Source organism: Mustelus asterias, chromosome 3 (genome assembly GCF_964213995.1).
Source record: "Mustelus asterias chromosome 3, sMusAst1.hap1.1, whole genome shotgun sequence".
NCBI classification, from domain to species: domain Eukaryota; kingdom Metazoa; phylum Chordata; class Chondrichthyes; order Carcharhiniformes; family Triakidae; genus Mustelus; species Mustelus asterias.
In genome coordinates this window covers 112,021,522-112,049,449 of record NC_135803.1, presented here as the reverse complement: position 1 = coordinate 112,049,449, position 27,928 = coordinate 112,021,522, and the positions used below count along the sequence as shown (strand labels likewise).

General features: G+C 40.0%; 1 protein-coding gene and 1 non-coding gene across 2 annotated transcripts in view; both read right to left on the bottom strand.

The window, feature by feature from the left end:
• The window catches only part of pdzrn3b (PDZ domain containing RING finger 3b), a 368,878-nt gene that overhangs the window by 264,779 nt on the left and 76,171 nt on the right, over positions 1-27,928 (bottom strand). The window lies entirely within an intron of this gene.
• Positions 11,511-11,700, bottom strand: LOC144492002 (U2 spliceosomal RNA). Its single transcript, XR_013497556.1, has one exon. It is a non-coding gene; the product is annotated as a U2 spliceosomal RNA (small nuclear RNA).

Genomic DNA, 27,928 nt, shown 5'->3' with positions numbered 1-27,928 from the left:
CTGGAGAGGAAAAAACATTTTAAAACTAAGCCGTATTCTTTTTTTTAAATTAAAGCAAAGATTAGTAGGTGCTAGTTGAGTGTTAAGTACAACAGGATATTAATAATCCAATAATGGAAGGTAAATTGAAAATCAAGTGAAACACATTGTCATGCTAACAGGCAATAAACTCTCTTTTCCCCCCAATACAAATGCTATTGCTATATTAGGCAGTCATCTGTTACATGCACCACCTGTACAAATAAACACTTCAAGTCAGACTGAGCATATATCTTCCTGTTCCTAATTAGCATTTCCATGGCAGTTTACCAGATTTGGAGTTTTACTTCCTTCCTATGCTGGATTACCAGAACGAAAAGCCAGTCTTTTATTTTCATCCCCCCCCCCCCCCCCCCCCCCCCGCCCCGCCCCCCAACCCCAGTCTATCAAAATACAATAATGTGCCAGCAGTAATTATTCTTTCGTTTTTTTGAAGAAAATGTTTTCACTTTCGTGCTTTGAAAAACTGGTCAGACTTTTCACAGGTATTGGTCTTCCAATTTATTAGCAACAAGTAATGCTATCCTTTCCATTACTCTAGAACCTGGTCAGGAAATCCAGAAGGGAAACTATGCTTCATGAACTTCTTTATTGGATCAATTATTATTATTTTTGGTAGGATGCATTGTTCTTTGCTTCTTTGACTTGCATTATGTTTACATGTGTAGAGGTGATATTGTGGAGGTACAGTTACAATGATGTTAATCAGCTCAATTTACTTCCCAACTTCCCCTTTGAGGAATAGTGGGGAAGTGATGGAAGGATTCCCGAACTGATCATCAGCATAATGAAACACATTATGAACGTTTCTTCTGTGGTCAACAAGTGTTGGTATTTGACTTGAACCCAGAGCTTCTGGTCCAGAGGTAAGGATGCTACCACTGTACCACAAGACCTCCTACAACTTACCAATTACCCCATTCTAATCCTTTCCTCTCTGCACCCATTTGTGGCTCTCTCAAAATCTCATCTTCTGCGTGGTTACTAGAAATTTTATGGCTATGTTATTCCCAATGGAACATTTTTACCATTCAGTGGAGATGCTTCACATCCACGCAACAACACAAGTTACGAATGTCTCACTGCAAGAACCTGTAGAGACCCATCATCATGATACAAAATAATGTTGCAGTAATATACTACTTTTTTATTCATTCAAGGGTTGTGGACTTCACTGGCTAGGCCAGCATCTATTGCCCATCCTTAATTGTTTTCAAAAAGGTGGTAGTGAGCTGTCTTCTTGAACTCCAGCAGTCCATGTGATGGTATGGGTCCGCCCACACTGCTGTTAGGGAGGGAGTTCCAAGATTTTGACCCAGAGACAGTGAAGGGGCATTCTTAATCTTATTTTCTATTGCAATTTACTGATTTGTTCAAAATAAAACAGATCAGGTAGGGAGTACACATAGCAAAGGAAAGGTAAGTATTTGCAAAACTGCCATTGAAACACTAACATCTTCTAAAAGCAAGTGATCAAAAGAACATACCAATAAATCAACTCATTCAATGTATTTTTTGAACTTCTCAGTAATTGAAATTTCTAATATCCACAATAGGGTTTGTCCACTTGGGTTTGATATTTTTGCCCCAGCCCATTATTCTATCAGTTGAAAGCAATCACAATTCAACAGCACACAGAATTTTCCAGGATGCATATTGCCAGGTAGAAAATGTTTCTCTTTAGCCTCTAATTGTATCAGTGTTGTTTTTTGAAAAATATAACTGAAAGGCCCCAGGACAAATTTTAAGACCATGATTTTAGGCAAGTCTGCTAACAGTACCTGAATACTTTGTAATAAAAACAATCATTTATTTAACTCTACAAATCTGTGGCATATATCCTCCTCTGATTCACCCTGAACACCACCAGGATTTGTTGATAAATATAAAAATAGCATTGTATGGCACAGATCCAAATATTACACCACAATGAGTTTGTAAAATAGGTGCAATGGATGACTCTTGAGGCTCAACAGAGACTTCATGAGTGTATTATCACAACAAATTACTTTAGAATATAGAGCATACCCTATTCTTGCATTGCAACAAGTAAATATTCTGAACAAAACAAAGGTTGTATTTTCCATTGTCTACAGTCCCATTTATTGAGTAAAATGGAGCAATAGGCAAACAAAAGTTGTAAGAAATCAAATCCTGCCATTGGCAATTTGAACCCTGCCCCACTGAGTTTGTGAATGAGCCGCAAAATGTGCGACCAGTACATCTGCCTGAAACAGCCAACAGGCATTCTTAAACATTTACCGCAGACACTGGCATATTGGTCAATCTTTGAAAGCTCAAAAAATTCCTCCAAAAACAGAGATCGAATGCTGAGTATAGAAGTGAAACACTGGCATGGATCATCAGCATTTTGAAATGTCAATTGCTTCCAACGCAGGGAGTAGGCATGTCTTAAATTCCTGAACGTATTCACAAAACAGCCTGTATCGCCTGCATGTTCATTTATAAGGTAGTGGCAAATAAAACATTCAATTTTGGGGACAAAACTGGAGGGTGACGATTAATCCAAACACAGCATGACATGGCTGAAAAGGGACCATCCACTTAGGCACCGGGTGTATGCAAAAATATGAATTTTGGGGCAGGAAAAATGGGTTCAACTCATACACATTTGACTGACAATAAATCAGGGTTCAACATCATTTGTTGGACAAATTTTTGTGATGCAATGGGCAGGTTGAAGGACTAGTAAAGGTTTTAAAATGGCCACTGATGATGCTCGAAGAATGGGTCAAAAACTTTGAATTGTACATTTATAGGACCAAGGGGAAGAAAAGTGGCCCCACATAAACATAGCTCCTGGCCCCAAGTAAATATTCCTGCTTGCTGCCAGTCTACGTGACTTACTCTCGCCCAACCGCTTCCCCTGAGCGCCCCCACTGCATGACCCCCCTCCCCCCCCAGACCAAAAGGATTAGTCTGTCAATCAAAAACCAGTTAAATAACTGCCCACTGTAGCTGGAATATTGTCTCAAAGTGTGCATTTTGTCAAATGATCTGCCCCCAATTAACACAATCACAACATTGTGGGTGTGCCAGCACGACACAGACTGCAGTGGTTCAAGAAGCTGGCTCATGCTCCCTTTTTAAGGAAAATAAGGATGGACAGTAAATTATCGCCGAGCCAGCAACCTTCATATCCTGTGATGGAATTTAAAAAAAACATACCTCCGAGTTGATTAGTGCACCAGCAAAAAAAAAATGACTCCAACATGTTTTACCTTGTTGAAGGAGGAAATTTTCCAGAAAACCATATTTTGTATCATCAAACATATTTACTTATTGGACTAATTGGCACCACTCATAACGGGCCAACAATGCAGAGGGGCACCCCCGGATGGATATTCGATCGGGTCCCCCCCTGCACAGCTGAGAGACTCGCGAATTTCAAAGACTACGGAAGATCCCTAATCTGCCTAGCAACAGCGCGCAGCTGCATTTTAAACTGGCCAAGGACGATCAAGATCTCTACGAAACGAGACATAGAGTGGGTTATCAAAACCAAGCTATCACTGAAATATTACAAATTCGGCCAAGGCAGACATAAAAATCTGATAAACTAAGATATAAAAATAAAAGATTAGAATGAAATACTCCAGACATCCAACAGGACAGGATGACATTAACACTCAATCTCACAAGCAGGAAACACAGACACGAAACAATAAGATCAATTCAGATAAGAGGACACATAGAGAAGATAATGGGAAACGCATTTAGACACCGGGGCAGGACCAAGTAATCCCATTAACACGAACACACACCATACAAATGCTAATCGATGAAACTTCCTGGGGACTTTTTAAACTGATAGACCATTTTAATACATAAGATAACACACATATAGCCAATGTTCCCGCTCGAATTTGAAACTCTATAAAGATACACCGCTGATGTGATTTGATTGAGATCGAGCTGACCAGCCCACTGTTACGGAGCGGGTTATGTTGGATCTCCCTAGGATCCTAGCAATTGTACAATAAAGACACGCTTTGAACCTTGATTTGCGATTCAACTTCTATTCTGCACTGGTAAAGGGATATTTCCCTACAACACTTGTGTACCAATTTTATTAATGTTGAAACTTTGTTTAACCTACTTTTCAGGATTTGACACGTGAATTTACCATTATCTCTTTTCAAATAAACATAAAATGCACAACTTTGACTTAAACATTGAAATGATATTAAAGCTTTATTAAAGCAGTATTTTAAGATTCCATGAAATGAAGCTTTGTTTTATTATTCCAGTCTCACCTTGAAGACCTTGATCCGGATCTGCCAAGGAGTGGGAGTCATTGTCGGAAATTTGTTTCAGCACCAGTTGCCGTATGACAAGTTTAAATATCCAGTCTGAATGTGAACAGCTGATTGGCTGAGCAGATACAAGTAGGTATATTAGGGTAGTAGGTGGTTGCAGGATAGTCAGACGGAGGACTTGTCGGGGGTTGGGTAGTCAAGTAGTGGTGTCAGGGGTCGGGGGGAGGCTAGTCAACTAATCAGGAGGAGTAAATGGGGTGTAAGGTAATTGGGTGGTTGGGGATGGGAATAGCGAGTTGGGGTTGTAGTCAGGTTGGTTGGGGTGGGGGAGGTCAGTGTGAATGATTGAGGGATCACTTCTGTGTCAGATGAGGTTTTAATCTGTCTAACATTTCCTGGATAACTATTCTTGCAAGTATATCGGAATGGTCTGAAATTGGAGACCCTCACAGAGGGTCCCGGGGAGCAGGGAAATTACCCACAAGATGAAACTTCCCAGAAAATTCCCATGGAGGTCCCCATGTCCAGACTTACATTTGGTCCCAACACGACTCAGTCGTATGACTGGGTTTCTGACAAACCACAAGATTTGGCCCTTTTTTCGCATTTTTGAGGAAAAGGTCAACTGTGATTGTAATTATGTGGCTGAGACAAATAGGGACCAGGATAACCATCATTGGAGCCTAGAAATTATTTTTTCTACAATACAAGTCTTTCCAACCAACATATGTAGCATTCCTGTTTGCTATTTTAATGGAGGTGGTGACTCGTATATTTCAATAAAATTTGTCAGGACTAATATGTTTGCAGAATAGTAAAGCAGATTTGTTCCCCTTTAAAGCAAAAGGTAGTTTCTTGTGTGATATTTGCTGCTGTTAAAAATAGATCATATAATTAACAGAAATCTTTTATTTAGGTAATTGAACAAAAGATCACCAGTAAATTTAACTTTGTTTGACTTCAGGTTTCATGTTCAACAATACTAAAAAGTACTTTTAACAGGCTAAGTAACAAATATTATCCTCAGTAAAATGGAACCACAAAGAATTAAGGCTACAATTTGCTCAACTCAAATGTTACAAGAGTAATAAAATGGTATCCAACTTTTAGGATTGAATTTTTCTGAGGAGGCTGAAGTCCCATGCAATAATGATGGCCAGTGCTGAAGCTGCAGCTTCAGAATGAAATTCATATAGATGGGCTCCAACAATCTGGATTTGAGGGAGCTGCCTTGGACATGGGCATTGCTACCCAGCGGTTTCCTCTGTGGGCTAGGAAACACCCACTGAAGCACACACCTCCAAATGCAAGCAAATTGCCTGTGGCGGAGAGAGGACAGGCAGTGTTGCTTTATAGTGACTCAATTACTATGTTGCTACTGCTAATAGGCCTTGATAGCAAGCAAACTCCCTTTCTGATGCCTTCACCTGCCATATCATCAGCCTTCCTGTTTGTTTCAATCCAATGGATTGTGAAAATTCAACCTTTAGTCCCTTGAGCTACAAGTCATTCAAACATGCTTGCCTTACTAGGATGAATTTACTCCTTTGTCATCCAGATTAATATATTGAACACTGTTTCAGGCGGAGTTATCTTTTATTTTTCAAGAGTGCAAGTAATTCATTCAATTTGAATATATCTGTAGAGTGAGATGCCATGTGACAGGTACACATCTATATCTCAGAATGGCCCATCTTTATAGTTAAATATGACTGCTTAGGGACGAAGGTTTTTCGTTCAGGCAGACAGTATGAATGTTTAAACACTGGAATATGGAAATATGGTCCTAATGTTTCTAAGATGAAATCGTTTAAGCCAAATTCAGATGCTGATAATATATTTTCAAACTAAAAGGAAACTCATGTCCGGTTGGTCATCAGAAATGCAGGTTACACATTGAGGTTGACTATCCCAAGAGGAAGAAAAATTGATTTATAACAATTTCCCAAAGTAATTTGAAAACACATCATTCTCTTAATACAGATCATATGCATATAAAAGGCTCAGATTGTTTCCTGTTCATATCAAGAAAGAGATGGAACAGATGTCACTTACTTTCTTGCAGGTGCTCCCAATTATTGTAGTTTAAACTGTGATTCTGGTACCAATTTATACAATATTGTGAAAATACTCAGGATAATGTTCAAAGTTAGAAATGTCACTATTTCAATTTCACTATTGCACAAATAAAACATATGGCCCGATTTTCTCTACTGAGGCAGGTAGCACAAGAAATTTCACGACTTGGCACACCTGCCTTGGTTTAAAATGACTTCTTAGGCCCAATTTTCGCTCTGGGGCAGCATCCAATTGGGCCCACCAACCTCAGAATCAGATCCTAGGTGGCCTTGCGGCAGGTAATTGTCCCACTATAACTGATGACATCTTGTATTGCAGTACAATGCAATAATTTAAAGGCAAAAGTTTAGATAACTTTAACAAGATGAAATGTGCACACATTGTTGAAAGTAATAATTTGTAAAACTACACAATAACTTAACGTACATTTTGTTTTGCAAATGCACAAATAATTAATTAGAATTCTATATCACAATTATATCAAAATACTCTAACATTTTAAATAATTAACACCACGTTAATTTTAATTCAACCATCCAGCAGATGAAATGCAAGAATAGGTGTTCACATTAGGCTTTACCACAATATTATCAGCAGTACAAACTTACATTTACATAGCACCTTTAAGGCAATCAACTTCCTTAAGGCACTTTGCAGGTATATCATCAGACAAAACCTGACACCAAACTACAAAACGACATATCAAAACAGGTGGTCAAAGGATTTTAACATCTTAAGGAGAAAGGGGTGGAGAGATTTAGGGAGGGAATTCCAAAGCTTAGGGCCCAGATGTCTGAAGTCAATGATAGACCAATGAAAATTGTGAATAGGTAAGAGGCTGGAATTAGAGGTATCAGAGTAGAGAGATTCGAAGAGCTGTGGTCATGGAGGGATTTGAAAACAATCTCAGCGTTTATGGATCAGGAGCCAATGTAGGTCAGTAAACACAGGAGTGATGGGTGAAAGAGACTTGGTAGAGTTTGGTTGAGGGAAACAGGGTATAAACTACTTGATTTCTCTTGGCAGTCCCAACTTCAACTCTGATAAATGTTTACACAGATTCTTTGGTGCCTTTTTTGATGACATGAAATGTTTTTCTTCTATAAACACATCATATGCTAAGTCTGCAATTCCCAGCTTTTAGACAGGAAACACCTGGGGCACCGGAGATGTAAATGGAGTGCTACCAATGGTTACGGCAGAACATATCATTTTTACAGCTAATAAATATTTGACTAGTTGCAGTAAATCATTAATAGTCTAGTGTTTAAAACATGACAAAGACGAAGCAGGAGGTTGGGAATCTATGGTGAACATCTACCGAAGGAATATCTATTGTACATAAAAACTCTGAACACAATTTGATTTATACGACATAACAAGAAAACATACGTACAGTGAGAATGATAAAAAGAAACCCAATTTAAAAAAACAGAAAAGCCTTCCTCAGGATATTAAGTATCTATTATAATTACTGGCATACCAATCAAATGCTTCAGAAGGAGATAATAGGTGCTTTTCATGCACCAACTGGATATGTTCATTCAGAAATTACCAATGTTTCCAACAATATTAAGACCCAGAAGCTGTTCAACAAGCTCAAACCTTATGACAAAAGTCAAAATGTCCTTTTAACTGTTAATAAAGAATACTACCAAGTACAGGTTTTTTAATTTAATAGTTTTAGCACAATTTGTCTTGTCACGTATCACATAAAAGCAACTGTTGTTTTTAAAATGAATAGCTGACAATTTGTTTTTTGCATATACGACTAAGCAGTCAATTATTTGTGTTGAAGCATACTACCCCAAAAGAAATTAGCATGGTTAGCCATTGCCCAAGCTTCTAGACTAATCTCTTGCAAATTACTAATCAGTTACATTGGTTAATACAAAACATTTATAGCTTTTTGAGCAAGCTGAAGCCTGCTGCACTCAAATTTATGCAGGAAAAGTTAAGTTTATAGATACTCCTGAGGCACGAACATCATAAAGCTTTGTACGTAGAATTACTCTGTATAGAAAAATTCAAAGATGCTATTCCAATGCAATGCTGAGAGACAGCTGCATTGGCAGAGCTGCCGTCTATTGGTTGAGATGTTAAGCTGAAGCTCGGCCTGCCTGCTGGACATAAAGTATCTTAGGTTTGTCATGCCCAGTGAAGACATGCCCTATTCAGAACTAAACATGGATTGCATTCAGTATGCAATGTTCTGGAACTGTCTTTTACATGACAATGGACTCGAACACGACAGTTCAGATGGCTGCCGAGGGTCAAGTGACTTATGCAATTTCTACACAGCCTACCTCAAATTTCAAGGACTGTTCCCTCTTAAATGCACATACAAAGACAAATTACCATCTGTAGAAGTTATGTGATTGTTGGTAGACTTACTAAAAATACAAATCCGGGAATTTTCTTTTTTTTTCTTTAAGTGCTGGCTCAGGCAGGAAAAGCAGCATGTAGTTCCCCAGCTGCACAGCTGACTTTTCTTCCCTTATTGTCCAGGATGTAGGAAGCCTATGCTGTCACTATGTCCACCACCCTCCACCAGGACAGGGGATCCCCTGCCCCCAGACAAGGGAAACCACCCCACCCCCAAGACAAGAAGAGGACATCTCCCTCCTCTCCCCAACAAGACAAGGGGGGCCATCTCCCTCCTTCCCACCCCATCTCAGAGCAGTGGAGGTTAGATCATTGACTAACTCAACGATGAATATATTCAGACTTTTGACCAAAAAGGGAGTCCAGGGTTATTGGTGACAGGCAAGGAAATAATGCCTCACATCAGATCAGCTATGTTCTCACTGAATTGTCAGATGGCCTGCTCCAATTTATGATTCTATTACTAAACTAGGTCTGTTCTCTTTAGAGAAAGTTGAGAGGAGACTTGACAGAGGTGTTCAAAGTCATGAGGGGTCTGGACAGGGTAGACAGGGAGAAACCATTTCCATTGGGTGAAAAGGTTAAGAACCATATGACACCAATTTAAATGACTGGCAGAAGAGCCAAAGGTGGCATGAGAATGTGTTTTGAGTGAGAGATTCAATCACAGCAATTGAATAATTATCTAAATGGAAATAGCTTGAAGAGCCACAGAGAGAAAGGCAAAGGGTTAGGATGAGTTGTCACAGACTTGGTGAGTTAAATAACCAACGTCAATGATTCTGGATGCGGAAGTCAAGTATAGTGTTCTATATTACCCAAGCTGAGGTCAGCAAATATTTAGAGCCAAGCATGTGGCCTTCTTGGCCTATACCAATTACCTAATTTCAAAAACCAAAGGCAGTGTTTTATGGAAAGTGAGGTTTCCGACCCTGCTATGCCATGAACCCTCACTAATCACAACAGCCCATCAGTCATTTAAACCCCATGGATTGTTAACTGGCTGGAGGCAGGACCTCTGCCCCTCCGCCTCTATTTTATTTGGCCTTTAGAAGTTTTGTTGCATGCTGACATGAATTGCAGCCCCTTTTGACATTTTGAAGGGGCTGCTCATGATGTTTTGGCTGCACTTCATCCCTCGCTCCCGATCTTTAGCCACTGAGTGCAGAGGGGAGTGGACACAGAGGAAGACCTCCTTATTAGACTGCTCCTGGTGCTGACCAAAGTAGCCAACAACATATCCAGACAGTGGGTGGCCAAAGACAGTGGGTGGCCAAAAGGGTCATTCGGCCCGATTGCCCGCCTCTTCCATGGCTACATTCGCTTGAGAGGGAGCACATGGTGTCCATTGGTATATTTGAGGCCTTCCACAGCTGATGGGAACTGCTATAGTGCTTCATCTGTCCCAAAACAACTTAACTGAATTAGATAAGTTTCCCTTCAGATTTTGTCTTTTGTTACAGTGCTTTTAAGGGGTCGTTTCCCCAGTCGGTTAGTTTATTTTATTTGACTCTGTTGTTTTAAAAGAATGACTCATGTGGAAGTCCCATCTCAGAAATTTGTTGTCTGTAGTCCAAGCGGTGTCAGTAGCAGCAGTGCTACCCCACCTCTGAATTCTTCCCACCAACATAAAAGTTGAGGCTGGGCGTGAAGCAGCCCTTAAATAGCTAATAATTGGCCACTTAACTAGCGTGAGCATGGACTCCCCAGGCCTTGTCTGCCCCACGTAAAATTGCAGATAGGTTGTGGAAAGGGTTCAAGTGCAGCAGGATGGTCACTTGGGGAATTTATGACCCTCCCGCCAGCCTAAAAACAAGTTAAAAATCAGCCCAATGTTTTTAAATTATATATAAAGAAAAACTTATAAATTCCTGCTTAAAATTGTACCAATGAGAGAAAGCACAAGTGAAATTTCCTTGCAGGTACTGGTAATAATAATAGATGGTAGAGGATAATTTTAGAGGAACCGCACTGGGGATTAATTTTCTTTTGAGCCTGCAAAGATATTTTCAGCTTTGAAATGCAAAATCCAGTTTTCATCCACCAATAATTTTGGAGTATTTGTAATGATAATAAAAGCAGAACTAGATAAGCAGACGGGACTGAAGAATATTGCTTAATTCGTGTATTTAAATAAACACAATCCAAATCTTGGTTTCCGAGCTCATCCGTCAAAACGCTAAATCAATCTGAGATGCAGCCAACTGCCAGAGGAAAGGAAAAGTAATATTCCACCGCTTTCTGGGCATGAAAATTCCCTGTTTGCTGATCAAGCAAATAACTGGAGTTTCAAAAACTGGATTAAAATTTGAAGGAAATATTAATTTCTTCATTTCAGTGTCAGTGCTAAAGGAATTGCAAGACAGCACAGATCAAAATGGAGCTATTCATTGGATTTTGGAATATTTAAGTACTAATAGAATGAAATTGCACAAATGGCTTGTATCTACAATGGGAGGGGCCTAAGACAGTGCGAATGCTCTCAAATGGTTATGACAATTTGACAAACTTCGTCAGTTATTTTAACAGCAAAAATAACATGACACAAGCTTCGCCTGTGTCCTTAAGTAACACAAGTTTCTAATAACAATTCAGAATTTTCTATTAAAAAAGCATTTTTTAAAATCCAATCAAGTCAAGTCCAATTCAGAGTCTCAACAAGTTGAGACATTCCCGATCCAAGCTGACAAGACAGGGCTCTCACCTCCTGTCTTGTGCTTGATCTTCATGATCCAAGCTGATTGGAGTAGGCATTGCACCTCCTCCAAGGCTTGATCTCATTTGCATCTTAGCCAAAAGGCCGAGATGCCGCTTTTAAAAATTGCTTCAAATGAAGCTAAAATGTAACCTAATGACTTCAACCAAGTACAGCATGTCGATACTACACTTGATCTTAGCCAAAAGGCCGAGAAGCGATATGCTATTAATGTGTGAATCCTTAAATCAAACTTATTGCAAGAGAAACCTGTGAATTGCCACGTTACTGCACTAATTGCACTGCCTTGTTCGCCTTGTGAAATTTGCATCACACCCGCCATGTCCCTCTTTGTTCCATGAAGTTGCATTTGTGTATTAATTGCCCATTATTCTTGGCGCTGGTATCAAACTCCAATACAGCCTGTTCTTTTGTTCCTCAATAACAGTAATCAATCCCATTGGTGTAAATAAATAGATTGTTAGTCCTGTCATTCACCAAGGTCTGAGATGCTCCCTTGTCCTCAGCGTACTGTTATCAGTGAGCTCTTGCTGCAACCTACTGAGTGAAAAACTTACGGGGGAAAAAAATCTAACTTAACATCAAAGTATGGGCCAATAATTGAATTTAAAAATAACAGTCACAAATTCTAATCCATGAAAGCATTAAAATAAACTATACACAAAACTGGGGAAACTAATCTTCTCTTGTACCCCATTTTCTTGGAAGGATATTTTAAATCAGTGCTTACAATATGCTGAAAATTAGTGAATATATAGTACCCTTGATATTAGTACAGAGAAATAGTACATACCTAGAATTACATAATGGGTTATGTACATACAAAACAAATTTAAGGCCTGCTGGAGAGTACACAAAGCAGATACTGTGTTATAACTACTATAATTAAGACATTTCTCTGATTAACAAGTTCACTAACTTGAAGCAGATCAAACACCGGTCAATAGACAATGATCCCTGAAAGGAGGAAAACTCCATCAGAATTTCAGAGCACTTGTTCTGGATGGAAATAACATCAGGTGCTTCATTAGATTAGAAAATCTACTTATGAAACTGAAATTATTGATCTTCTTTGGGCTCTTTGATGTAGGAACAGTCACTGAGAAAAGAGCCTTTTAAGGACGAGGCCAAAATCATACACAGCGGAGGCATGGATGGGCAAGGAATGCCAGCTTTTCAACCCTGACCAATTGAAGTAGTTATCCTGAAGTGATATTCTAACAAATTCTGGCCCAGTGAATGTCAGAGTTTGATAATACAAATTTGGAGACTTTGCTTCATTTATTTCTTGGGATAGATTTAAGTAGATTTGACAAAACAGGTCTTTCACCAATTCTGAATAACAATGCAGCCGGCATGAAAATTATAAATGTAGTGTATTTTTACGCAATGTGCTTTTCAGAATATTTGCAATTTGAAATTAGGTCTGTACAAGCAACAGCCGTTAAATTTGTACTTTGTCAAATTTAAAGGAGGTTGAAAACAAAGCCTAAATTTGATACAATTATCTTTTTAAAATGCAAAACAAGCAATCCACATTATGCCCAGATTGCTCTTCCAAATGCAACTAATGACACTACAGTAGAACCACGTACACCAACCATCAGCACTTAATATTCGGGTCCCATATGCAAGTGGACAACACCCAACCCAACTCTATCTCATCTCCACCTCCAAACCACTGTACCTGAATTGACAGATTGCTTGTCATCCGTGCTGCACAAGCAAACACATATATTGAGTAATTATTGGGAAGACCAAAGCCATTGGTCCAGAGTTTGCAGTTAGTGGGTGATCTTAAATAAAGCAATCACATAGTTTTAACAGCTTCTAAAGTACCTACATCCTCTCTCCCAACATCGGGGGGGGGGGGGGGGGGGTGTGGAGAATTCTCCCAGCCCGCTGCACTTTTCTAGTAGTGCAACGGGCCAGGAGACATCAGCAGATACCATTCTGTGGGCTTCCCGCTGGGCGCCACTGCCTCCACGTGCCTCTGGGACCAAGATCTTCAGAGTAATCAGCACGGAGCTGATTTCAATATTCTAATCTGGATTTCCATCTGACTAGCTGAAGTCTGCGGACCGCTACGTGTCTCCCTCCAGAGTGGTTCACTCCAGCAGGGTTTACAACTGCTCCCCACTAACGGGGAACAGGTGGCCCGACCCCTCTGGAGCGAATCGAGACCATTGGGGCCACCATTGGGGGTAAAGGTGGTACCCTTTGGGCCGTGTCAGTCTGGCAGGGCGATTGGTGGGGGTGGGGTGTCCCGCTGCCACTCTGCACAGGGATCACAGGCAGAGGGAGGGAAGATGGCAATCGGGTCTGACAGGGGTTGGGGAGATCGGGGCTGGCCCGGGGATGTCCGGGAGGCCAGTGATCAGAGGGGGGGGTTTGAAGGCCAGCGATAGGGGGTTGCAGAGCTGGCCAATAATGCGCCGCCACTGCACATGCACTGATCTCACCACCGATAGATCAGCACATGCACAGTGGTCTGCTCAGCACTATGCTGCTGGCCTCTCCAGTGGGAACAGACCCCACCCCCTGATTTTCAGAGGGAATCCCGCTAGAGCACTCTGAAACTCTAACAATTTGTGCATCACAGTCTGAAAATCACGCTTAAAAAAAAAAAATCAGTGGGAGTTACTCCCGTTCTGACGTAAATTGGGGAACCTTTTTGGGTGAATCCCAGCCATGGTATCCAAGAACAGGACAGGGAGTAGCGAGGCTGACAGCATCCACTTAAGTAGCAAAGCAGAAAATAAACATTGCAGTTAAAATCACTGTAAAGAGAAATAAACATTGGGACACACAAGGGATGAAGGAATAAAGTTCAAATTAACTTTTATATTTTTCTAAAAATCTGTGATATTTTAGTTTTATTCTGATGAAATGAGATTAGACGCTTGTGAAATTAATTTTTCAGGGGTAGAGGTGGTTCTTCAGCAGCGATTATGTCTTCTTATATTCATTTATTCCTGATTCAACAAAGTATAAATTGTTCGGTCTTTAATGTAATAATAGTGGGATGTTAGTTTAAAATCATAAAAAAGTAATTTTTATCCAGATTACTTCAACAAAGACCGCAGCAGTGAAACCTCTGGCAATGCATGATATCTCTGACAGCAACTTACAGATCTCTAACTGCACAAGAAAATGCCAGAAGCTCCTGTCAGTTTTACCCAGTAATAACAGCAAGCGCCAACAGCCTCACCTTTATTACTCAAGCCAAATTCTGGAGCATTGCCTTCAATCCCCATCACAACTCCACTTCCCAGGTACCCACTCCATTCCTCTACCGGGCGACTGTTAGAGGAGGCTAAATAAGACCTTCACAACCTTGGTATTACATTTGACCGAGAGATTTAAAATTTAACCATCACTAAGACTGCCTAGATCCACTTTCATAGCATTACCCAACTCCACCCGACATCAACTCACCTGCTGCTGAAACCATTATCCATGGCTTTGTTACATCTAGATTTGATTACTCCAATGTGCTCCTGGTCAGTCCCCCATCCCCATTAATTTAAGTTCATCCAAAACTATCTTGTCCCTATCCCAACTCACATCAAGCCCCCTTCACCCATCATTTCATGTGCTTGCGGGCTTTAGTTAGCTCCTGATTGAGCGGGACCTCAATTTTAAAATTCTGATCCTTGTTTTCAAATCTCTCTAATGTCATCCAACTCGACAATCCACTAAGCTATCTGCAGTTCTCCAATTTGGATCTCTTCCACATCCCCATGAGTGACAGTGCCTCCAGTTGCCTCAACCTCCTTCCCTTCCTAAACCTCACTGCCGTTCTAAATCTATTTCCTGCTTTAAGATTCTCCTTGTAACTTAAGCCAATATTAAAGGCAAATATGGCTCGGTGTCAAACATTTTAACAACACTTAACTTGTTACTACATTAAAAGTGCTATTTAAAGACAAGTTATTTTCGTTAACTTTCAGAGTAAATCTTGTTACGACTGCATGGCATTCTTCCTGCTACCTACTTTAAGCAAGACTTTTCCCACAAACAACAATTTCTATTGATAGTTTATAGCAACTGAAATGCCATGCATTAGCAACTGTACTCAGATACAAGTGATCTTGAAGTTAAAGAGAAACTAGAGGAGACAGAACACTATTCTGAGAGGAAGATTGAAAAGGCTACGAGCAGTGCTATATGATGTGGCAAGCAGAGTGTGACATCTTCTGAGTGGTAATACAGAGTGAGAGCACCAACATAGACAGAAGCTAAATGTGCAAGGTGGGGCGAAGAAGAGTATTAGCTTCAAATCAGAGAGGGTTCAGAAGGCTGTTGCTGTTGGGGTTTAATGTCAACTTGAATGGAAGTGAAAGCAGAGTACAAATAACTCTATTTAGGTGAAATTAGTGTTCAGAGAGAATGCAAAATGGGCAGGGTGTAAAATGGACTGGAAATTCGTTATTTTGCTGACATTAAATTTCACTCCACGATTGATAAATTAGGCCAAAACATGATCTTCCTACAATGCACCACATTACAATGGCAAATGCTTATAAATTGCACATGTACAAATTTAATTTGAATTTGGATTCCAGGATGTCCTCATGTAGACAGCCTATATCAATTGCAGCAAAAATGTCAAATTTATGCTGACAAGATTAGCGGGATTGTTTATGAAATCTGCATAAATCACGTTTCTGAAAGTTCAGCAGTCCTATTGATTAAGATCATATGTTTGATTCAATTCTACATTCTGAGTACCCAGTTAAACAAAAGTGGCATGTGAAAGTACAGACTAAACTACACTGTATATTGAGATCTGCCAGAGTAGAGGCATGCACATTCCAGAGCTTTAGAACAAATACTCAGAAAAAATTAAAAACAGGCTCACATACAAAGGTAGTGTTCATGATCAGGCATTGTATCCAATTATACAGAATGGTAAAAAAAAATTGCAATCATTCTCTTTTTTGAAGCACTTTGGTGCAGACTTAATAAATCCCAACGGACATCTAGGTTTCAAACACTAATGCATTGTATAAGATTTCAAAGATTGAACAAGCACTGGCACCGTAGAACAAAGACCTGTTCAAAACTTTCTTAAAAAGGAGTTTATTTTTTCTAGTTCGTAAACATCAAGATGGATTATACTGCCATTTCTTTTATCTAGGATCATTTTTTTTACTCAAATTGAATCAATTTGAAATTATGATTCCTTTAATGTCATTTATGTGCTTTTTTAAAAAAAAAGTGGACACCACAATTGTCACTAACCCACTTTTCTTCAATTTGGTGGTCAACATTTAGAATATAATTGACCTTATGTTATCTTAACCGATAAAATATGTATCTGAATTATCCAATATACTGAATAATCTAAATGTTTACTGAAACTTATAGTGTCACTTGAAGGGTGACAGAGAAAAGACAAGGAGCTAGAGGGAGAAAAAGATAGAGAAAAAGAGAAAGGGAGGGAACAATCAATTTTTACATAGCAAGCTCCCACAAACAATATTGAGATTATCTGTTTATATAACGACAGCTGAAGGATAGATATTGGCAAAGGCACTCGGAGAACACGCTATTCCTCTTTGAATAGTGCCAAAACCCAAGAATGAAGGTGTGGTCTTGGATCTGCAAGATGGCACCTCTTGACAGTGCAGCACTCCTTCAGTGCTGCACTGAAGTGTTTGCCTATATTATATGTTTAGGTTTTCGGATTGGGGTTCAGAGTACTACCATGAGCCCAAGGCTGACTATAAAATTCTGTCATACAGTAAAGCAAGTTTCATGGTCTCATCAAATTAGCTGCATATAAAACTGCATCAGCATATTACACACATTTATCTAACACAATTAACTCAAACAGTACAATTTTACTAACTCAAAGGAAGTAATGCAATGACAAAGGATTTGTTACTTGAATACAATGCAAAACAGTCACATAATGGTTATGTTACTGGGCTAGTAATCCAGATGCCTGGACTAACAATCTGGAAATTTGAGTTTAAATCCCACTCTGGCAGCTGCAGGATATATATTCAATTAAACAAATAAAATCGGAAATAGAAAGCTAGCACCAGTAGACCATGAAACCACTGAATTGTTGCAAAAATCCCATTTGGTTCACCGACGTCTCTAAAAGATGGAAATCTGCCAACTTTAAATGGGCAATAAATGCTGGCCTGACTGGCGACACCCACACCCCATTAATTAATAAAAAAACATCATATTTTACAGTGAAGAAAGAGCCATTAAACATCAAAGTTTAAAGACAGGATGAAAATTACTTAAGCAATGACCAGTTAACTTTTGATAAAAACAAAATACCGCGGACGCTGGAATCTGAAACAAAAGCAGAAAATGCTAGAAAATCTCAGCAGATCTGACAGCATCTGCGGAGAGAGAATAGAACCGTTTTGAGTCTGGATGACCCTTCTGTTTTTGTACCAGTTACATTTCTATAGTTTCCATACAGAGAGATGTTTCGAAGCACTTTACAAGGTAATTGATATCAAGCAGAAGGGAGAAAAGCGTTAGGAGGGAGAAGAATGGAAGGAAGACTTCTGACTGGCTTTTGAAAACAGGGAGAGTGATGGATACTAAGATATGAGAACTAAGCCAGTGTTGGAAGTATGCATACATATATAGTTGAAGAAACCATGGAGGGTATGTTTGTGGATGAATTTAAAAGCCATGCTGAAGATCTTAGTAATTTCCATGAACACAGGTGCCAGTGAAGTTGGGCAAGGATTGTGTTGAGCATGCAGGTGAGCAGATACTCACAATTTTGCACATCAAGGTATTTGTGAGCTCGTCTTGCTTGTTCTTTAAGGCAGAAGTATAAAATGCACTGGGAAATAGCTAGTACTAAAATGAAATGTGGAAACTTGAATGAAAGAATTGGATTTATTTGTTCTAATGTTACTTAACTGAGTGAAATAGTCCCATAATCAAGTGTTTTTCTTGGTTTCACAAAAAGCATCTGCTGTTGAGAACTGGTCTCTTTTCCTCCTCTTACTAGTCTATAAGAAATACCATCAACTATAATAAACCTTCGCTACCAAGGGCTTAAGTTTTTACTTGGTTGGATGGAGAAAGTATCAAAGAAGGACAAAAAGATTAAAAATGTAAAAAGATTTTGGTTCCACTCGAGCTGATTTTTTCACTAAAAAGTACCTGGTTTGTATAAAACTGTAAAAATGATAAACATATTCATGCATTAAATACAATTCAGCAGCAGTGAGAGCTAGTTCAACTACAGATTAATATTTAATATTGGACAATCCATAGAGCTTCAAGCAAAATACTTATATGTATAACAAACCTGAAGTTGATTCACAGATGTCACTTACAAGTTATTCTAATCCTGAAAAACTGTTTTATGAAGTCAATATGTTAACCTCAGCTCTCTGATATTTTAAATTTATATCCCTATTCAAGGAAGGAATACTTCTGAAGTGCCCTTAAGTGTGAACAAAGCTTGAAATGCAAGAATCCATCTCGCGTGATTAGATCACTTCCCTTCAATATTCTCATCAATTTACCTTTTAACCATTTCAATTACTTCTTTCACACAAAACACAAGGAAAATCAACTCCTTCAATGTAATGCTCCCTTTCAGATCAAAACAAACCTGCAGCAAAGCCAAAGCTCTTTAAAGCTTCCGCAAGGTTAAGTTTTCAGCAAAAAGCATTTCATATACTAGTTACATTGTTTCAAGACAAGCTCCAAATGGTTAAACAGGATTACACCAAAAATTAGGTCAATCTTCATTGAAACTCCAATTCAAATTGTACGGAAATTATCTATAGCCTCAACTTGAGCAGGTTCTACTGATCAAAATTTAGCAGACTGATAAAGAATTAATATTCTGCTCTTTCATACATGAAATTGCTGTTGGAATTCTATTTACAAGTCTCATTAGGTCAATAGCATTTCCAGCATTGTTTTCTTGTCTATACTGTGGAATATGTGGCAAAGAATACTTACAAAGCCTCATCGACCAAAGTAAAGATTTGTGTTCTCACCTGCAAAACAATAGAGCACAGTCGAGAAGATTACAAAGCTATATTTATGTTCATAATAAGGACTCACTTGATAATCTAAAACATAACCTGTTATTTCCTCTTAATTTGCAATCTATGCAACAAGTTACCTAGTATTAATCACACAGGATCATTCTAGCCAAAGTTATTAGACTTCTGAAATAACTTGAAACAAAAAAATGTTTGCGTCAATAATTGCCTATCCCATCCAGTCTAAAACAATGCCTTCAGACTTCACAATTGTGAAGGACAAAGACCTTTTTAAAAAAATCATTTATGGGATGTGTGCGTTGCTGGCAAGGTCAGTGTTGATTGCTCATCCCGAAGTATCCTTGAGAAGGTGGTGATGAGTTGCCTTCATGAACCGCTGCAGTCCCTGTGGTGTAGGTATACCTACACCACAGACGGAGCTGTGCTCCGAAAGCTTATGGTATTTGCTACCAAATAAACCTGTTGGACTTTAACCTGGTGTTGTGAGACTTCTTACTGTGCTTACCCCAGTCCAACGCCGGCATCTCCACATCGTGTAGGTATACCCACAGTACTGTTGGGGAGGGAGTTCCAGGATTTTGAATCAGCAGCAGTGAAGGAACAGCATTGTATTCCCAAGTCGTCAAGATGGTGAATGACTTGGAGAGGAACTTCCAAATGGCTGTGTTCCCAGGTACGCTGTCCTTCTGAATGGCAGAGAGTTTGGAAGTGCTGCCCAAGGAGCCTTGAATTCCTGCTGGTCATCTTGTAGATAGTACACATTGCTGCCACTGTTCATTCTTGGTGGAGAGTAAATGTTTGTTGATGTGTGCCAATCAAGCAGGTTGCTTTGCCCTTGATGGTGTCGAACATGTGTGAGTTGTTGGAGCTATCCTCATCCAAGCACGTAGAGAGTATTCCATCACACTCCTGACTTGTGCCTTGTAGATGGTGGATAGTCTTTGGGGAGTCAGGAGGTGAGTTACTCGCCGCAGGATTCCTAACCTCTGACTTGCTCTTGTAGTCACAGTATTTACATGACTCATTCAGTTCAGTTTCTGGTCAATGGTAACCCCAGGATGTTGACAGTGGGGGGGGGGGGGTTCCACAGTGGTAATGCCACTGAATGGCAAACGGTTGTAGTTAGTTTCTTTCTTGTTGGAATTGGTCATTGCCTGGCACTTGTGGCACGAATGTTGCTTGCCACTTGTCAGCCTAAGCCTGGATATTGTCCAGGACATGCTGACAAAGACCTCACACTATACAGTTTTAAAATATATACATTTTCATTGCTAGTTCTAAAATGGTAAAAACTGAACAAAGATCCTTAAAATGGTTAACCCCATCTCTGCCTGTGACCCCTAAACAAAAAAAAAGCCACATTGCAGTTTCAGAAATTACACACCTTGCTATCTCTGAGGACCTACTAACAATCAACTGTGGACTGCACAGCCCAATATCAAAGGAAAAAACACGAAGGCCATTTGTATTTAATAACCCAGGCTGGCCAGCAGAGAGAGAATGTTGACTAAGACAATAGCCGCTTGAACATTCATTTTAAACAATAATGACAGTGGTGTTATCAATCTGGAAGGCAAAGCCAATTTCCAGACACTGAATAAATATGCTTTGTTGAAGGCATTGTAATTTAGAATCCCTACAGTGCAGAAGGAGACCATTTGGCCCATTGAGTCTGCACCAACTCACTGACAGAGCATCTTACCCAGGCCCTATCCCTGTAACCACACGCATTTACCCTGCTAATTCCCCCTCACCTGCATATCTTGGGACACTAAGGGGCAATTTAACATGGTCAATCAATCTAATTTGCACATGTGTGGAGAGGTAAAGTCACATGACTTGGGCCTCTGGCTTGTTGATCATGTAATATTGCCTTGCTGGGCTAAATAGCTACGTCTGCTGTTTAAAATCTGACTAGTCGGTCACACTGAAGCAGCTCAGGCCCAGGTTGGACACCTGGCTTCATCTATCCTGCTTCTGCTGAAAGTTCTGCAACATCATCTAAAAGTAAAGGATATGATAAAGTACCAAATGTATGATTTCTGCAAAATTAGGTTTGCATCAACATCAATAACAAACAGAACCCGTCTCACTGAATTTTATGAAACATGTCCCTCCCCATTTGAAAAAGTTCTCTGTTGAGCTGCTAATGAGGAGTTGTCAGTCGCTGATGTGCTGATATTTTAATGCAAAATTGGCAACACTGCAAAACTGATTTTAATCCTCAGTAGAAGTGAATGACAATCTATACATTTGTGACTTTAGGAATTGATTAAGGGCAGCACAGTGGCACAATGGGTAGCACTGCTGCCTCACAGCGCCAAGAACCCGGATTCAATTCCGGCCTCGGGTCATTGTCTGTGTGGAGTTTTCACATTCTCCCCATGTTTGCGTGGGTTTCCTCCGGGTGCTCCAGTTTCCTCCCACAGTAAAAAGGTGCATGGGTTAGGTGGATTGGCCATGCTAAATTGCCCTAGTGTCAGGGGATTAACAGGATAAATATGTGGGATTACAGGAATAGGGCCTGAGTGGGATTGTGGTCAGTGCAGACTTGATGGGCCGAATTGCCTCCTTCTGCACTGTAGGGATTCTATGATTAATCCTAAAGCTCTCTTGGCCATTCTCCTTGCTGGGTAAACTACGGTTCATTCTACAATGCTGCCTGTATTTGATTGTGTAGCAATTCCTGCTCAACAATCACCGGTGCTCTTGAAGATCGATACTATCTCTCTCCAGCTCCATTTAAAAATAAGATTTACAGTTTTATAGTGCATTTTGCAAGAATCTACCATCCCAAAGCACTTTAGATGATTGAAGTATCTTCATGGTCTTGTCCCTCTATCTCTGTGACTTCCATCAGTCCCACAATAAAACCCTCACATCAACCCAACACCAAATTCTACATACCTGTCATTCTGGCTGTTTCTGCATGATCACCGACCATGGTAGGGGGGAGGGAGAGGGGGGAAAGAGGGAGGAGGGCATGGGAGGAAGGAGGAGCAGCTAAAAGATGGTACAGTGCAGCCCCGTTGTAACGCGATGGTTGGGGTCCATAAAATGTTAGCGCGAATGTTATCGGGGTCGCGCTAAATCATTAAACTGGAAAGAGCAAAAAAAAGGGTCCAATGATTCATCGCGTCATATCCGATTTCGTGCTAAATCGGGGCACGTAAAATCGGGGTTCCACTGTAGTTGTTTCCCCCCCACCCCCCCGTTATCCCTCAAAGCGGAAGCATAAAATCCAGCCCATGGTTAATTTTTAATTTTCAGACCTGCTCCCAAGCCTCAGCTTATGGGAACAAGATTTTTTCCCCCCTAAATACCAAGTACCTTTTTGGCAAATGATGCATGGCTACTCGATCCTTTCTAGCTCCAGTAATGATCTTATTTCCTCAAACACATTTATCTTGTATGCTTCAATGATTTTTCCCTCAGAACATATGTCCCTTTGGCTGAGATAATTCAGTCTGACTTTTCACACTCCAAGCCGCTGATTTTCCATATGTTTCTCTCCATTTAATTCCTTCACTGCAGTGAAGAATTTTCCTGGCTCAGTTTTGTGACTTTTATTGCAGTATCTTCAGGTCACTTGGACTCTACTTTTCCAAATCTCAACAAAAACCAAGGTCACATTAGAGTTTCACATTACTGTCATTGCAAGCTCTAATTAAAGATCATCAACCCAAACCATCAACTCTGTTTCTTTCGCCACAATTACTACCAGGCCAGCTGAGCATTTTCAGTATTTCCCCTTCTTCAGCCATTTCGAATCCTGCTGTACAACCCTGCCTTCAAAGTGATAGTGGATTGAAATATGAAACTTCTTTCCAATATCAAGAATCCAATCAACAATCAAGAATCCAAGCAATCTGCAAATTTTAAAGAATTAACTTAACATTGTTGTATATGCCTGCATCCCTTTATAATGTAAAGGTACTTGGCAAAGTAAGAGTTAACGTGGGATTGGAGAGTAACATCCGTCCATGGCCTGATGAATAGAGTGACAAGGTAATAGACTCCAAAAAGTCTAGAAAGAACCAACCTGCATGGGAACAACACCATGCACAGCAGTAACTGTATCTGTACATAGTTAAGGATAAGTGTTCATGTTTAAACCTACAAGTCTCAAGATATCATCGATGAAACAGCAAACAAACCCACAACACAACAAATACAACATTAATAAACAAATGTTAGTTGAAAGCTTCTAAATTGATTGAGTTAAGATAGCTAAAAGATTATGCCAGTAAAACTTGAATAATTCAGAAGCTGCTTGACCAGTTCTGGTTTAGTTTGAACCACTTCCCAATTTTGCTGAAGGTATATGAAACTGCAGTTAGAATCTTTATTGATTTTGTAAATGTGCAATGGCTTTCTGCTATTTTTGAAAGTTAGTGTCACCCTAATTTTAATACCAAATGATGGTAACTTAAAGCCAATTAAACTTATCTCACTGCTTTGCTTTTTTAAGTGACAATAGGAAGTCAGATGACTCACAAAATTGACATTAATGTGTCGTTCCATGATGACTAAAGTACTTCTCAGATCACACACAGGGTTGACTATTTGCTTTTATCACACAGCACATTGTCTGCACATCAGGCATTAGCAGTCCCAGCAACAGGGATTACATTTGCTACATAATGCAGCTTCTAACATGGTTGTTGAGAGTTATGTGCTCTCACATCTGCTCTTTAACCACTTTTTATAGATCCTCTTGGAAGCCAAATGGAACTCTTGCCTCAATTACTATGCTAGACAAATACCATACTGTAGTGTCATAATGGCAGAGAAGTGCACTCAAATAGGTAACCTGGGCCATGGTGGTGCCCTGTCATATTGCTGTTTCCTTTGGTCAAGCACAATAGCATCACCTTTGACATGTAACACTGGGGGAAAGGAATGAATGAAGCAGTAGGAATGCATGAGAAGAGTGGAATAACTGAGTCAACTATACTTGACATAAAGCAAAAAAGATACACAAAAGGCAAATGCATTGAAAATGTGTTGCAAATGTAAAAGGATGACTATGTGAGAGAATAAAGAAAAAGATCAGGAATATAGAAAACAAATGGAAATAAAGAGAGCAAAAGAAAATTAACAAAATATGATCAGCATTTTAATTGTGGCACGCTATTTTCTGTCCATTGAAAATTCTGCAGCTTAATTCCCAATCTATATTTCCATTCTATTAAGTGTGTGGCAGAAATGTAAACTCAAAACGTGATCCCATAATTTGAAGATATTTAATATGTTTAAATTCCAGGCCGAAATGATTGCAGTATTCTAAACAACTCTTCATTGCCTGATGTTACTTTCGCTGCATCAGTTAGTCAGTAGGATTCAATATTTTCATTCTAATGCAGAACACCAATATCTGTCTCAAATAAAACTAAACTACTCCATTTAATACCACAAATTGTTTTCAGTTTTACATTCCGCATGAAGAAAGGAATACAGCATAAAAGGAGAAGTATATCCTCCTTAATTATGTATTTCAGATTCTCGCATCAAATAGGATATGAAGTATTAATACAAAATTCATTGAGGTGAAATATATCATTTTAGTGCCCTAAACGCCTAATGGGGAACAAGAGAGTTGTCCCTTTAAACCTGGTTGTTAGAACCAGACACGACAACTAAATTGTGGTGCTAACAACTAATCCGGGTGCTCCGGTTTCCTCCCACATTCCAAAGATGTGCGGGTTAGGTTGATTGGCCATGCTTAAATTGCCCCTTAGTGTCCTGAGATGTGTAGGTTAGAGGGATTAGTGGGTAAAATATGTAGGGATATGGGGGTAGGGGCTGGGTGGGATTGTGGTCGGTGCAGACTCGATGGGCCGAATGGCCTCTTTCTGTACTGTAGGGTTTCTATGATGAAATTAATCAAAATTAAATTTTATGCATGTGTCTGAGTGTTCTTATTTATCTCAGTATGAATTACATTATGGGACATCATAATCTCAGTAATGGTGATCATCAAACAATTGCTATAAAAACCCACCTTGTTTTCTAATGCCCTGTAAGAACATCTGAAAGGCGTACCTGATTCTGTCCTAAATATGACTGCAGACCAGAGTAATGCGGTTGAATTTTAAGCACTCTCTGAAATAGCCTAAAAAGCCAATCAGTTAAAGGGCAATTCAGGATAGGTAAGAAATGCTGGCTTTGCCAGCAAAGCCAACATCCCAAATATATATTTTTTTAAATGCTGATGTTTGTCTAAAATTTCTATTTTTGAAGTGCTCACTGATTTATTTTTAACACTTTTGCTATGTGTAATAAACATTGAGAGAAATATTTAAACTTTAATACAATTTGCCTATTTCCTCCACACACATTGGAGAACTTTATTGATCAAAACAACAATAACTTGCAATTATATAGTATGTTTAATGTATTAAAACATCTCAGGGTGCTTCACAGGATCATTAACAAAATCTGACACTTAACCACACAAGGAGCTATTAAGGCAGGCTTGGTCCAAGAGATAGGTTTTAAGGAGTGTCTTAAAGAAGAGAAACAGAGAAATGTAGCAAGAAAATTCCTAAGGCAAGGCATAGGAAGCTGAAAGCATGGCTGCCAATAGCTGAACTATGAAAATCAGGGGTGAAAAAGAGGCAAAAATTGGATGAATGCAGAGATCTCAAGATGGTTGAAAAACTCGAGGAGGTTGCAGGAGTGTGAAGGCAAGAGGCCATGATGGGAGACCACAAAACAATATTTTACTTTTAAATTGCGAAGAGCTGGCGTTCTTTCTTAAATGAAGTATTTTAAAGTATAAATGCATTTGCATAATACAGCTCTAAGACATTAATAATCATGAGTTTATTGTTCCAGTGCTGAAACATTCTGTAATCAGATGCTACTAGTTTTCTTTATTAAAAAAATGAAGAAAGAGTAATTGGATTGGAGAACCAAGTATTCCTTGTGACTCCCCCTGATGAATTCACAATCTCAAAATTTGTCATCACAGAGAGGCTCAAATCAGAAGCTATGGAATCTTCTGATTGGAAAGAAAGGGGAAGAGGAAATAGCCCCACATTAACTGGTGACTGGATAATGGGCATACCTCCAATTCTCCCCACGAAGGGCTGATCTGTGGAACAAAGAAAAATACTTATTTTATTTTTAGGAACTGCCCTTTAGGTTCAGCTGAAACAGACCAGAAGGGGTTTAAATTCAATTCCCAGATCAATCTCCGTGCCAGGTTAGCTGATTTCAAATGGCGTGACATCAAATGTAACCGTTAGCTGTTGCATTCTACACTTGGAAAAGGGAAATCACCCAGGGTTCTCTCTGCAACAGGCATACTACAGTTTTGAAGTGTATTATGGGGATGGATAGAATTTGGTTCCAGCTGTAGTTGGTCTGAATATTGCTGAAAAAGAGTGAAATATGGGATGGAATTATACGAGATTTTTTCTGTGTCAGGCGGGCATGAAACTGGGAGAGTTCCACATCCATTTTTTGGGCGAGTTTTCAGGCCCAATCTTATGCACCCTGTCTGCAACATTTTGGGCGAGGCCGTTTCTCTCTACACAAGGCAGTGGGCAGGGCTTAATGTGTCTGAAACTCCAATTGGAGCCTCAAATTGCACATGCGCCAAAAAAAAATAAAGCAGCTCCCCTGCCAGATCCAGCCTTCCCCTGGCCTCCACGGACATTTCTGACCCCCCACCCCCCTTGCCCCTCAATCAACCCCCACCCTCAATCAGCACACCTGCAAGTGCTCACTTGGCTTCCCCTCATTTGTAACAAGCAAACTGCATTTAACTTGCTGGAATTTGCAGCTGATTTGCCCCAACAAGGGGCAGCTCCATAAAAACCCCAAGGATGGACAGACAAACAGGCAGTGCTGGAAGAAATGGCCTCAAGAAAGGCAGCGCCCAGATTTTCTGAATTTGACCTGGCCAGGTTGCTGGAGGCAGTGGAGACAAGACAGGACACCCTCTTCTGAAGGGACCTCCAAGGGTACAACCAGTTTGGCGTCAGCTCCCACCTCGCAAATCACCATCCCAGAGACTCTCACATCGGTGGGGCCAAGTTAGTGGTGAAGCATCTGGGTCACACTCTGGTGCGCACATCACATCTGCTGATGTACAGTGGGTGGAGGAGGAAATGACCAAGGCCTCTAGCAGGCAGTGGCCTGCCAGAGGCGAGGACTCAGCTGGCCGCAGGCGACATGCTGGACCTCTACGATCACTTCTCTATGCAGCAACAGAGCGAGGGAACGCAGGAGGGGCTGGCGGCAACACTTGACTGACTGCAGGGCTATTGGGAGGAGTTCAGGCTAACCAGCTATTGCCTGTCTTGTGTGGTTCCCAGGCCAACACTGCAAGGGTGGCATCCACGATGGGCAGCCTGCAGCAGGGAACCCTCACCATGAGTGGCAGAGTCCAAGCGATAGCCGAGTCA